Here is a 15,867-nt window from a genome sequence, read left to right as displayed (position 1 = left end):
GGCTAGGATCCACCATAACTTTTGGTCCCCCGTTGGCTGTGGTGAAATTACGGGGTAAGACAGCCTTCTCATGACCTTGTTGTTTTCCGAAGGGGGACAGCATTGCGGTTTGAATGATGTAGAATAGACATTTTTTGAGGCTAGTTGCCAAAAGTTTTTTGAGGGTGCAATCAAGTCATAGTAAAAATGAGGCATTTGTCAGGTCCCCGGGTTCTTAACCCATCTGGATCGGTCATTTTTCCACCCTCCCCCCCCCGGCTCTAGGAATTGTATGTATACATACAGAACGCGCAGCTTGATCCTCTGTAAATTGATTGGATAATAGCATTCTTATCTTCTGAATCTCCCGGAATTAGGCCATTGAGCAGAAGATATTTCTTCAAAAAGACCCTTGAGATTCAACAAGACCCTTGAAATTAGAGAGCTTTCCATAAAAGACATTTTGCTATATCGCAGTCACTGAACATTTGTTATGTGTTCAGATCAGATATCTAGATGACGAGAGGAACACAGAACAATCCCTTTCTTGGGGTGAAAATTGGCAGCAAGTGTTCAATTTTCCCCGCAGCTCCACCACAGGGGTAATGGAGCATTACACGGTGCCCATTCACATGTGTTCCTAGTTTTTCGGGACCCGTAGATTGGTCGCTCTGGAACCTGTCGTGATGTCACTGGCCTAGGGTAAGCAGTGAGAAGGCTAATCAGAGGATAAGTCATCAGTTGCAAAGAGTCGGATAACCTCTTCTAAGTATGTGAGGTCCACAATTCCTTCATCCTTGTTATAGACATAAAGATCAGTAGAGATCTGACCACTAGGACCCCACAGATCGCTAGAATGGAAAACCCTAGTCACCAGGTTTTACCTCATCAGAAAAACTGGAAACAACTGAACACTTTCACTTGGTAATTTCCATAGCTCTGCATGTTCAACCAAAACTCCATAAAAACTCCTCATTGGCACAGTCTGCTAGAACAGGGTATCCTATTCCCCTGCCCTAAGCAGGGTCCCAGCAGTTGGAAGTGGATAGGTGATACATATTTTCATCTGGAATTCCCCCTCAACAAATATTATCATATTTTTTTCAGGACTTTGTTTGTCCCCCTGAATAGAGCTTCTATTCTTTTTGGGGGACTTGTTTAAAGTCTTTCAGAGATCTACTGTAGACATCTCCAGAGATCAGTCTTAGAAGTTGGAGGCATTTTGTGCTTCTCACCATCCAAGTCATTTTGAATACCTATATTGACATTGAGATCTGGACTCTGGAGAGGGCTGCTCCATGGTGCTGAGGACAACATCAGCTTCTTGGTTTGATATGTTCATCTTGATCTTCAAGGCAGTTACTTAGAGTCTGTTTCTTGAGTAGAATGATGCCAGCCAAATGTTCTCCAGATGTTATAACATGGGTACTAAATTGTCCATGATGTCATCAATAAATCACCATCTTAAGATGCTGCACTTCCCCCGACCTGCACTGACTCTTCAACAGGCTGTACTCATGATTGTGGATTTTTTTTTTTTTTGCTTTAATGGTCTACAATCCTGCTTTCTGATATTTCCAAAGGCCTCAGACTTTTACACTCTCATCTCAGATATTTAGTTCCAGTTCAGTAAATCCATTCTACCAGATGTTAGAAGTTACAGATTCATGACAGCCCATTCAAAACCATGAAGTTGTCTTCTCATGCTGGAAGGAAGGTCAAACAAATTTGTGGATCTTGATGTTCCCCCAGTTTCTCAAAGATAAAGGTTTTAAAGAATTTGTCTACTTTTTATAATCTCCTTTCTGTATAAGTGTCCACCAGTGATACATTGATCACATGTTGCCTTGATACAAGAAACTCCAGAGAGCCAAGCAGCAAGCATTAGATTCCTCCACACTGCCTCCACAGGGGGAATAGAGTATTACAATGTTGGGTCCTCCACAGAGAGGGAGGGATTCTGTTTCTAGTGACACTCTGCTGTGAAGTCTCTCAGTTCCATGTCATCTTTGGGAGAATAAACTCAGGTTGGTTCACTTTGCAAGTCCCTTAGACTAGAACGGAGAAAGCCATGGACATTTGCGGCAAACGGGGAATCTTAGTGGTGGGACCCCAACGTATATGACCTTTATGGCATGTCCCGTGGATAATCATGTATGACTGATTTGGATCACAAGTTGAAGACCACAGATTTGCATAGATCTTATGCAGATGGTCACAGAGGCTTCCAGTAGTGAGAGAAGCTATTCGGAAATTAACTTTCTGTGTCTGTACAACTCTAGAAAGGCCATAAAGTCAAGTTATAAAAATTCACATCACGAAGGCCATAACTTAGAATTACTGAACGTACAGACAGGAAAGAATCGGGATGGAGATACTGGTTTGCTGAAAGGCATGAGCGGCTGTACTCCTGTGATAACGTCACTTATCTTCCAGGCCGGGCATGGCACTCGGTGTGTATAGCTCTGCAGCGGGAGGCTCATCAATAATCATAGCGACAGGCAGGCCGTCACTGGTGCGTTTAAGGCAGCTGAGTCTTTTGGTGTCACTAAAGTAATGTCACTTGTAGCGAAGCGTGGCAGCTGCGCTTAAAGGACTATACCAGGCCATTCATAGATTGCAGCTATTCGATTCACCAGCAGAATAGTGAGTGCAGCTCTGGAGTATAATACAGGATGTAACTCAGGATCAGTACAGGATAAGTAATGTAATGTATGTACACAGTGACTGCACCAGCAGAATAGTGAGTGCAGCTCTGGAGTATAATACAGGATGTAACTCAGGATCAGTACAGGGTAAGTAATGTATGTACACAGTGACTGCACCAGCAGAATAGTGAGTGCAGCTCTGGAGTATAATACAGGATGTAACTCAGGATCAGTACAGGATAAGTAATGTAATGTATGTACACAGTGACTGCACCAGCAGAATAGTGAGTGCAGCTCTGGAGTATAATACAGGATGTAACTCAGGATCAGTACAGGATAAGTAATGTATGTACACAGTGACTCCACCAGCAGAATAGTGAGTGCAGCTCTGGAGTATAATACAGGATGTAACTCAGGATCAGTACAGGATAAGTAATGTAATGTATGTACACAGTGACTGCACCAGCAGAATAGTGAGTGCAGCTCTGGAGTATAATACAGGATGTAACTCAGGATCAGTACAGGATAAGTAATGTATGTACACAGTGACTCCACCAGCAGAATAGTGAGTGCAGCTCTGGAGTATAATACATGATGTAAATCAGGATCAGTACAGGATAAGTAATGTATGTACACAGTGTCTGCACCAGCAGAATAGTGAGTGCAGCTCTGGAGTGTAATACAGGATAAGTAATGTATGTACACAGTGACTGCACCAGCAGAATAGTGAGTGCAGCTCTGGAGTATAATACAGGATGTAACTCAGGATCAGTACAGGATAAGTAATGTATGTACACAGTGACTGCACCAGCAGAATAATGAGTGCAGCTCTGGAGTATAATACAGGATGTAACTCAGGATCAGTACAGGATAAGTAATGTATGTACACAGTGACTGCACCAGCAGAATAGTGAGTGCAGCTCTGGAGTATAATACAGGATGTAACTCAGGATCAGTACAGGATAAGTAATGTATGTACACAGTGACTGCACCAGCAGAATAGTGAGTGCAGCTCTGGAGTATAATACAGGATGTTACTCAGGATCAGTACAGAATAAGTTATGTAATGTTATGTACACAGTGACTGCACCAGCAGAATATTGAGTGCAGCTCTGGTGTTTAATCCTGGTTCTAACTCAGAATGTAACCAACAGGAATGTTCACATTTACCACGTCCTTGCCCTAGGCCACTAGTGGTACTTAAACAAAGCTGTGGCCATCAGGGAGGCTGTCTTTAACCACTTCCCCATCCTAGACATCAGTGATGTTGATATGAGTCATTTAGTACACAAGACCACGGGACATTAGATATTAAGCAGACTTCAGGTCACTTCCCCAAGAACGCCAACCTTTTTTTTTTTACAGTATTTTTGGTAGCAAAAATTGGCAAATCTATGTGTGCTGCAGACTGATTTATAGACCAGATCGATGCATTTAGGGTTTGGAGAGCTGATTTAAGAGATGAAAAGGGGTTTGACAACTGATTGAGTCCCCACTCACTGCTTACAATACCCTGCTACTAATAAACCCTGAACCCTGTAATGTCAGGCAACATTTATATTAGGTAAAAAAACTATTCTTATGTTTTTTGCACTTAAGAAAATTGACAGAAATAGTCCAGAAAAAATACAGGTTGCCTTGACAACTTCTTCACGGCACCTTTCATCTCATAATACCTAAAACCCACATCACAATGCAAACGAGAGAGGAGGGAGTACATGCAACCGAAAAACAAGTGCTGCATTGTCTGTTTACACTGTAAGTGGTTCACACATTCAGGACTTCATCATTCAGCGTCAGCGAGCTTTATTGTTTCTTTAAGAAAATGGCAAAAAGACAGACAAGACAAATTATCTCTAATATGCATCGAAAAGCTGAACGAAGTGAAAGAAAATCAAATGACTGATGCAGCAATTATTCCAGAGAAATTTAATTTGTGATAATAATCTTTGCCAAATGTTATAATTTGTATTCTACATATCCCTCTTATCATGCCTCAGGAGGGAGCACAAAATGTCATATCCTTTTTACTATAATACTGCTTCTATGTACAAGAATATAACTACTATAATACTGCTCCTATGTACAAGAATATAACTACTATAATACTGCTCCTATGTTCAAGAATATAACTACTATAATACTGCTCCTATGTACAAGAATATAACTACTATAATACTGCTCCTATGTACAAGGATATAACTACTATAATACTGCTCCTATGTACAAGAATATAACTACTATAATACTGCTCCTATGTACAAGAATATATCTATTATAATACTGTCTTCTATGTACAAGAATATAACTACTATAATACTGCCTCCTATGTACAAGAATATAACTACTATAATACTGCTCCTATGTACAAGAATATAACTGCTATAATACTGCCTCCTATGTACAGGAATATAACTACTATAATACTGCTCCTATGTACAAGAATATAACTACTATAATACTGCCTCCTATGTACAAGAATATAACTACTATAATACTGCTCCTATGTACAAGAATATAACTACTATAATACTGCCTCCTATGTACAGGAATATAACTACTATAATACTGCTCCTATGTACAAGAATATAACTACTATAATACTGCTCCTATGTACAAGAATATAACTACTATAATACTGCTCCTATGTACAAGAATATAACTACTATAATACTGCCTCCTATGTACAAGAATATAACTACTATAATACTGCTCCTATGTACAAGGATATAACTACTATAATACTGCTCCTATGTACAAGAATATAACTACTATAATACTGCCTCCTATGTACAGGAATATAACTACTATAATGCTGCTCCTATGTACAAGAATATAACTACTATAATACTGCTCCTATGTACAAGAATATAACTACTATAATACTGCTTCTATGTACAAGAATATAACTACTATAATGCTGCTCCTATGTACAAGAATATAACTACTATAATACTGCCTCCTATGTACAAGAATATAACTACTATAATACTGCTCCTATGTACAAGAATATAACTACTATAATACTGCTCCTATGTACAGGAATATAACTACTATAATGCTGCTCCTATGTACAAGAATATAACTACTATAATACTACCTCCTATGTACAAGAATATAACTGCTATTATAATGCTGTTTATGTGTTTGTTTTTGGTCTTGCTGTGTTTTAAGTCCTTTGACAGTTTGTGTGTCGGGTTGATAATACATGTAATGTTTCTTAATACTGTAGAATGTCGTTACAAAATGTTATTTAGAGTAGAACCTTCCACCTCATTTAAAGGGTTTGTCCAGTCTTGGAGCGAAGAGCCCCTGTTGTCCTAACCTGTGTCTCTGTACCTCGCTCACTTGTCCTCTGTCCCGCAGCTGCTGTATCCATGGCTACCTCTAGAGCTTGGTTGTGTGACTACTGCAGCCAGTCACAGGTCTCAGCGTTCAGAGTGTTCAAGCCACTGTGACCATTGAAGCTTGTAAATGGACAAAGTGGTCTTGGGACTGCGTACAGGTGTTTTTTTTTTTTTTTATGTTCAAGGGCATAGGTTAGGTCCCCAGGGGTTCTAGGCTACGAGGCTGGAAAACTCTTTTAAATTGGTAAGAATAGTCAGAAATAATAGGCATTGTGCCTAATGTTTTGATGGCCTGCTCTTAGAGAAGTTAGTAAATTCAGGAAGACTTGTTGCTAGGATGTGTGGTTGCTAGGCAGTGTGTGTGCACTCATTGACCAAAAAAATCCCAATCCCAATTAGAAATGTCCTGCAGTTATGTCACAGGCAGATATGTAAATGATTGCAGGTGATGGCCAATCAGACACTGAGACTTGCCATAAAAGGGCATAAAAGTACTTCCGGCGCTGCCCTATGAAAAGGCTCTCAGAGGCTACTTTTGGGCAGTGTACCTCTTGGTAAGAGATCATAAACTTCTAGACAAGCTTTTATAACTCGCCGGAAGACATTTTACCCAGTTGCCTGGCTTTGAGAGTGGGCTCATCATTGGGCTGAGAGAAGCAGGATGGACCTTTCTATGAATCGGAGATGTTGTGAGTGTTTACATGAGGGCACACATGGAGAGCAGGCTTCAGTCGGCCCAGACAGACACTAGTGGAGAGTATCATTTGATCCGCCATCAAACATGAGCAGCTCCCACAGTTTCGGTGTCACCATCCAGACATGGGTGGCCCCTCTACAGAGCTCTGTTCCCTTAAAATGTGATCTCCAAAACACCCCACCCCCTTAACACTGACCTTCATAGTGGACCGTCCCCTTAACTGTGACCTCCACAGTTCCCTGTCCCCTTAACGGAGAATTCCACAGCATCCCACCCCCTTATCAGTGACCTCCATAGCAGTCCGGCCCTATAACAGTTACCTTGACTGCAGCCCGCCCCTTTAACAGTGATCTTCACTGTGGCCGCCCCTTTATTAGTGGCCTCCACAGTACCTCTTCTCCTTAACAGTTATTTCTACAACACCCCACCCCCTTAACAGTGGCCTCTACAGCAATCTGCCCCTTAACACTGACCTCCATAGCGGATCGTCCCCTTAACTGTGACCTCCACAGCAGCCTGTCCCTAGGGCGGCCAGAGGTCTGGTTTTAGGCCGGACAGTCCGGCTTTCAGACTCCCCGTCCTCCGTCCGGCGCAGGGCCTGGACGAACACAGGGATATTCTTTTGAGCAGCTCACTCTCAGACAGCAGCACTTTGCTGTCTGAGTGTGAGCTGCAGGGAGAAAGTCACCCTCCTCCCACCCCTGTAACTGACAGAAGCTGATCTTTACCTTCATTTTTTTAATCCCCGTCGGCGGCGGAGTGGGAGGGGGCGTGGCTTAGTGGGACCTAGGGGCGGAGTTTTTAAGTCCGTCTTTTGAGGGTGGCCTGAATGGCCACCCTACCTGCCCCCTGAACCGTGATCTCCACGGCACACCGCTCCCTTAGCAGTGTCATCCACAGCGTCCTGCCCCTTTAAAGCTGACCTGCAGCAGTGGCTGGGTTGTTATGGAAATCTGGTGTAAAACTGTGTGTAATTGGAGACAAAGGACCTGCGAGCTTCTATTGGCTGATAAGGGTCATGTGACCGTGTGTATGGCAGTTGGGATATGAAGAGAAAGACCTGCAGGCTTCTATTGGCTAATGTAGGTCATGTGATGTGCCATATTTGCATTTTTTGGGGAAATATCTCAGGAACGGTACGTGCTAGAGAGCTGAGACCCGGTCTAAAACCTTTGTGATTGTAAATGTGGATTCCTTTAGCGGACACACACACACATACACTCAGCTTTATATATTAGATATTTAGACGGAAAAGTTAAAAAAAATATATATATATTGTAGGATCTTCCAGTTTTTTAAAGGTTTTGTCTCAGTTCAGTAAGTGACATTTATCATGTAGAGAAAGTTAATACAAGCCACTTACTAATGTATTGTGATCGTCCATATTGCTTCCTTCGCTGGCTGGATTCATTTTTCCATCATAATATACGCTGCTCGTTTCCATGGTTACAGACCACCCTGTATTACCGGGGAGAATCTGGTGACCTTTTGCTTGCGCAAACTAGACAAAAAAAACACAACGAAAAGGTCAGTGAAAACGGAGGACGCGCGGCGCTGCCTTGTGGATTTCAGAAGTAATCCACGCTCCCGAGCGTCTTCGTGTTCTTTTACTTACAGACAGTGCTACATACATACATATATTTAAAGGGGTTGTGCAGCTGTTACGATGACCCATCTTCAGGGTAGGTCATCAATATCCGATCAGCGGGGTCTGACACCCAGCACCCCTGCCGACCAGCTGCGAGACGAGGAGTCGGCCCTCCATGTGAGCGCTGCCTCCTCGTCATTACACTACGGCGTGTCTCCTCATAACAGTGCCCATAACTGTCTAAGCCGCAGTGCCCCCTTGTCCCCTGCCGAGCGGCGGCGTAGTGTAATTACAAGCACTCGCTCCATTCACTTGCAACCTGAAGAGAGGTCCTCAATATGAACCTCTGCACAACCCCTTTAAGGTTGAAAAAAAATCACAGATTTTTTTAGTATATATATATATATATATATTTTTTTTTTTAACCTTACCCGCAGCAGGAACAACACAGACATAGTATAGTTAGTATTAAAAGAACGTATGTTTATTGCTCTACTAGGAGCACCCATCTTAATGTTTGTGACTACTATTTCATCACCCAGGTGGATACATGTGTCCCGTGGAGCCACATGTCCTCCATAGAAGTGACTCCATAATAGGGTGAAAACAGTGAAAATCCTTGTGATATAGTTTGACACAGTGCCCTCATAACAGTGACGTCCACAGTGCCCCCATAACAGTTACATCCACAGTGCCCCCATAACAGTGACATCCACAGTGCCCCCAAAACAGTAACATCCACAGTGCCCCATAACAGTTACATCCACAGTACCTCCATTACAGTGACATCCACAGTGTCCCCATAATAGTGACATCCACAGTGCCTCCATTACAGTGACATCCACAGTGCCCCCATAACAGTTACGTCCACAGTGCCCCCATAACAGAGACATCCACAGTGTCCCCATAACAGTGACAACCACAGTGCCCTCATAACAGTGACATCCACAGTGCCCCCATAACAGTTACATCCACAGTGCCCCCATAACAGTTACATCCACAGTGCCCCCATAACAGTGACATCCACAGTGCCCCCATAACAGTGACATCCACAGTGCCCCCATAACAGTGACATCCACAGTGCCTCCATAACAGTGACATCCACAGTGTCCCCATAATAGTGACACCCACAGTGCCCCCATAACAGTTACATCCACAGTGCCCCCATAACAGTTAAATCCACAGTGCCCCCATAACAGTGATATCCACAGTGCCCGCATAACAGTGACATCCACAGAGCCCCCATAACAGTGACATCCACAGTGCCTTCAAAAGTGACATCCACAGTTCCCCCATAACAGTTACATCCACAGTGCCCCCATAACAGTGATATCCACAGTGCCCCATAACAGTTACATCCACAGTGCCCCCATAACAGTGACATCCACAGTGCCCCCATAACAGTGATATACACAGTGCCCCATAACAGTTACATCCACAGTGCCCCCATAACAGTGATATCCACAGAGCCCCCATAACAGTAACACCCACAGTGCCCCCATAACAGTAACACCCACAGTGCCCCCATAACAGTGACATCCACAGCGCCTCAATAACAGTGACATCCACAGCTCCCCCATAACAGTGACATCCACAGCGCCCCATAACAGTGACATCCACAGTGCTCCCATAACAGTGACATCCACAGTGCCCCCATAACAGTGACATCCACAGCTCCCCCATAACAGTGACACCCACAGTGCCCCCATAACAGTGACATCCACAGTGCCTCCATAACAGTGACATCCACAGCTCCCCCATAACAGTGACATCCACAGTGCCCCCATAACAGAGACATCCACGGCGCCCCATAACAGTGACATCCACAGTGCCCCCATAACAGTGACATCCACAGTGCCCCCATAACAGTGACATCCACAGCACCCCATAACAGTGACATCCACAGTGCCTCCATAACAGTGACATCCACAGTGCCCCCATAACAGTGACATCCACAGCACCCCATAACAGTGACATCCACAGCGCCCCATAACAGTGACATCCACAGCACCCCATAACAGTGACATCCACAGTGCCTCCATAACAGTGACATCCACAGCTCCCCCATAACAGTGACGCCCACAGTGCCCCCAGAACAGTGACATCCACAGCGCCCCATAACAGTGACATCCACAGCACCCCATAACAGTGACATCCACAGTGCCTCCATAACAGTGACATCCACAGCTCCCCCATAACAGTGACACCCACAGTGCCCCCAGAACAGTGACATCCACAGTGCCTCCATAACAATGACATCCACAGCTCCCCCATAACAGTGACATCCACAGATCCCCATAACAGTGACATCCACAGTGCCTCCCATAATAGTGACATCCACAGTGCCCCCATAACAGTGACATCCACAGTGCCCCCATAACAGTGACATCCACAGTGCCCCCATAACAGTGACATCCACAGTGCCCCCATAACAGTGACATCCACAGCGCCCCATAACAGTGACATCCACAGTGCCCCCATAACAGTGACATCCACAGTGCCCCCATAACAGTGACATCCACAGTTCCCCCATAACAGTGACATCCACAGCGCCCCCATAACAGTGACATCCACAGTGCCCCCATAACAGTGACATCCACAGTGCCCCCATAACAGTGACATCCACAGTGCTTCCCATAACAGTGACATCCACAGTGCCCCCATAACAGTGACATCCACAGTGCCCCCATAACAGTGACATCCACAGTGCCCCCATAACAGTGACATCCACAGTGCCCCCAGAACAGTGACATCCACAGTGCCCCCATAACAGTGACATCCACAGTGCCCCCATAACAGTGACATCCACAGCTCCCCCATAACAGTGACATCCACAGTGCCCCCATAACAGTGACATCCACAGTGCCCCCATAACAGTGACATCCACAGTGCCCCCATAACAGTGACATCCACAGTGCCCCATAACAGACATCCACAGCGCCCCATAACAGTGACATCCACAGTGCCCCCATAACAGTGACATCCACAGTGCCTCCCATAATAGTGACATCCACAGTGCCCCCATAACAGTGACATCCACAGTGCCCCCATAACAGTGACATCCACAGTGCCCCCATAACAGTGACATCCACAGTGCCCCCATAACAGTGACATCCACAGTGCCCCCATAACAGTGACATCCACAGTGCCCCCATAACAGACATCCACAGCGCCCCATAACAGTGACATCCACAGTGCCCCCATAACAGTGACATCCACAGTGCCCCCATAACAGTGACATCCACAGTTCCCCCATAACAGTGACATCCACAGCGCCCCCATAACAGTGACATCCACAGTGCCCCCATAACAGTGACATCCACAGATCCCCATAACAGTGACATCCACAGTGCCCCCACAACAGTGACATCCACAGCGCCCCACAACAGTGACATCCACAGCGCCCCATAACAGTGACATCCACAGTGCCCCCACAACAGTGACATCCACAGCGCCCCACAACAGTGACATCCACAGCGCCCCATAACAGTGACATCCACAGTGCCCCCATAACAGTGACATCCACAGTGCCCCCATAACAGTGACATCCACAGTGCCCCCATAACAGTGACATCCACAGTTCCCCCATAACAGTGACATCCACAGCGCCCCCATAACAGTGACATCCACAGTGCCCCCATAACAGTGACATCCACAGATCCCCATAACAGTGACATCCACAGTGCCCCCACAACAGTGACATCCACAGCGCCCCACAACAGTGACATCCACAGCGCCCCATAACAGTGACATCCACAGTGCCTCCCATAATAGTGCCATCCACTTAACATGTAAAATAGGAATCAGAAGTGGGCTTTGGTACTGGCTGGTACCTTGGTATCAAAGTCTACTTCAGATTCATTTTTGAAATAATTTTTAAAGACGCAAATATAAATACCGTAGTAATTCACCAAAGTCTCGCACGACTTCAGGTAAGGCGAAGTTTGGCTCTACGGAGCCAATACGTATTAATGCTGTACAGAAACAGAATTAAAATCGAGGTATTTGAACAAATCGGCTCCGGATCTATAATCTATAATCTATGATCTATGATCCGAAGCTCGATTTGCTTAAGCCTATTTGCAGGAGCTGCTGTCCCTGGTTACTGCAGCACTGCTCCCATTCAAGTGAATGGATAGAGACCTGCAGTACCATTCATGACCACTACACAGTGTATGGCGCTGTGCTGGTGCCTGGTTTTAGTTCTAAGCAGCTCCTGCAAACAGCTGGCTGGTGGAGGTGCTGGGGGTCGGACCCTCACCGATCTGATAGCGGTAACCTTCCTAATGATAGGTCATCAATAATAAAGTCACCAAAACCCCTTTAAAGGGGCTGTCCGGGTTCACAGCTGGACATAACCAGAATATCACCCGGGCAGCCCCCCCCGACATGAGCATCGGAGCAGTTCATGCTCCGATGCTCTTCCTTGCCCTGCGCATGGCAAGGGCTCTTTTATTTACTATAACACACTACTGGGGCGCCCAGCAGTGTGTTCGGTGACGTCACCGGCTCTGATGGGCGGGCTTTATCGTTGCCCTAGCTGTTCTAGCTGTTTTACGGGCTAGGGCCTTGCTAAAGCCCCCCCCCCCCCCCCATCAGTGCCGGTGACGTCACCGGACTCACTGCTGGGCGGAAGCCTCCGCCTGGCAGCCCGAAAGATTCAGCGCAGGGCGCGATTCAGCGCACTGCAAAGGAGAGCAACGAAGCATGAACTGCTCCGATGCTCTTGTCGGGGGGGCTGCGTGGGTGAAATTCTGGGTATGTCCGGGTTCAGAGCCCCTTTAACAGTACCAGTCAGACTGCTTGGAGCATTCTTTTGACACCGGTGACCTTGGACCCCAATAATGAACATAGGAGCGCCCTACTGCACGTCTTCTGCACCTCACAGCGGCGTGATCCGTCAGACATCTGATGAGCGGAGCCCTGTCCTTTTGCGGGCTCTCACGGATGTAGACAATCAGTCTAGAGACTATTATGGGGGTCTTTTGAACCAATATTAAAGGGGCATTCCAGTTTTACGTAAATACAGCTTTATCTCTGTATACATGGAAAGTTCTACAACCTTCTAATATACTTTGTGTTTCCGTTTCTCTCCATTTTCAAGATCTCTGCTTGCTGTCAGCGAATGAGAACACTCCTCAGTGATCCTGTCCGCAGCCGGTCCTGCTGTCAGTGGATACCTTTGTATCCGGTCCAGACAATGCTCTGTGAGCTGAACGCAGCAGCTGCTCAGGCTTCCTTCTGGTTTGCTACAATGTAACGGAGGAGTCCCGACTGTTCAGCTTCCAGACTTTTTGGACTTGGCAGGTGAATCCTGGCCTCCTGCCCAATTCCTAGCCTCGTAATATTTCAACCAAGATATGATCTCACTCGGTAGTGTTCTTAGAAGGATTTATGTATCCGCAGCTCTTCTCACCTCCTGACAGGCGATAGAGAAATATTGCAACAGTGACGTCATCAGGTTCATTAAGCCTCGAGAAGCGGTCGACTCAATAATCCAGACTGAAGCTCTCAATATCTCATCCTAGATCGCAACTTAATCACAGGGCAGGGTCCATCCAGATGAATAACCAACGGCGCCTCGCCGCGATACTTAAATGTAATTAGTCTTTACCATTGATTTTGACTGGGAATTGACTGCTTACAATGTCTACGGTCCCTGCAGTCACTTCTGCGAGACTGCTCCTCGCATATAGAGGTGTGCAGATGTTCCAGTTCATTCCGCAGTGATTGATGGGATTCATTTGGTGAGGCTTGTGCATATGTATAGGGGGGGGGGGGGCTTGTCAAGTATAATGGATGGCTGTTCATAGGATTTCGAGTGGCTCAGATCCAGTTGAATAGGTCTCCATGTAAAGCCGTGGGCTCCGTCCTGCAGCCATGCTTGCTCCGTAGCCACTAAGTGGGCTTGACCTGATAAAGATGGAGGTCTGTCTCCAAAATGTGCTGCATCTGTAGAAATAAGGTACAGGTTTGTCTTGCCGCATTGCAACCCGAAATCTGTGGCTTTGCTAGACCCGCGCTTGGTGGTTACAATGATGGCACAAGAGGCACCAGGCTTGATAGTTGCAAAGAATCTCTTCATAGGCAACGGTATTATTCTTCTTTCTGGTATTGCGCCTAACTTTGCGGCCTGGATCCTCCCTCTTTGTGGCAGTGATGAATATGGCTATATGCTGCTTCATGCAGCACACATACGTGCTTGCAGTACTCCGACTTCCTTGATGAATACAGTCTGGTGCTCCCCTACGCAGGCTGGTCTGTTCTTCCTGACCTGAGCCATCACAGGACCACTGAACGCTCATAAATGTTAGGGCTAGGAAGCACAATGGTTGACTTTTCCTGCTGAACTCCATCCATCTGCTGTGGGCATCACTGCTCTGGAGTCTATCTTGGTCCCCATTGTGGTGCGCCAATTTGTGAGCATCACTCACCTCCACTTGGTAGCTAACTACCACTCAGTGCACCTGGTCCTCTCTATGCCAGCAGATGCAGCATTCTCTCTACTTACTGCATACTTTGACCACAAGTTCCTCCTGGGCACCTTTGTTTAACAGCTACAGGAACGTGCTACATGTGGTGGTGAAGTCATAGGCATACCCTCTATGCTGACTCCAATTCTGTGGCATTCAAGGACACCTTTTTTTTGTAATCAGTCACTTAACAGTCCAACAGTTTAACATAGGTGATATTGCCACCCTAACAGAGTCATTGTAAACCCATAGGCATGCAACAGTAACCGGTCATTAGTGTCTTTACCTGTGAGGGGTAATTTCCAATCTTCCTAACTGTAGACCACATCGAAAGGTATGGTTATTAACAATGCGGCCAGTGTCCTTGCCTTCACTGGGTTTCCCTTGTGGTGCATGTGTCGTCTTAAAAGGTCAGGTATACAGGTGTCTGAAACCATGCTGACTGCAGTGCACCCCAAAGCTCCTGGAGGGTGCCTGGTGGAGGATCCATAGAGAGAACACAACCATGGAGGTGGTCCCACAGATGCTAAGTTGGGTTCAGGTCTGGGAAATTAGGGGTCTAGGGTGGTACTTGGAAGGCCTGGGTCAAGCTCTTCCAACCAATGTCAGACATGTCTAGCCATGTTACGTGTCCCATTGTCTTGCTGTTGGTCTTATTTTAGACACCGGGTTTAATAAGCCCCTTATCTGGCGGTGTAGGCGCCGAACTCTACATAACTTTGGCTCATCCACTTAAATGTAAGACCGCATCCTTGCTGGCTAAAATTTGGACCATTTTCTACGCCTAAAACAAGCATAGAAAATAATGAATGAGACGTGCCCCCCGGCCCGTTCCGTCCCCTTCCCTACCTATGCCGGAGCAGGGGACTGCAGACTGTGGCGCAAATAACCTTTGCGCTGCAATCTGTGCCAGAAATACGCCTAATATAGGGGTATTTCTGATAGTAAATGACCCACTTTATCTCTTTCTCAAGGCCGTTTCTTACCCAGTGGTCTACTACCAATCTTCTGGCCTAACCATGACAGTCCTCTTGCCATACCTCATCCTATATTCAATCTTAATATGAAATACTAAATCTATATCTTGTAAAAATTAAACGTTGGAAGTAATTACAGGGAGCAGAAATCTCATTGA

The sequence above is a fragment of the Bufo gargarizans genome, chromosome 3, assembly GCF_014858855.1.
Source record: "Bufo gargarizans isolate SCDJY-AF-19 chromosome 3, ASM1485885v1, whole genome shotgun sequence".
Lineage (NCBI taxonomy): Eukaryota > Metazoa > Chordata > Amphibia > Anura > Bufonidae > Bufo > Bufo gargarizans.
Note: the sequence above shows the minus strand (reverse complement) of the source record.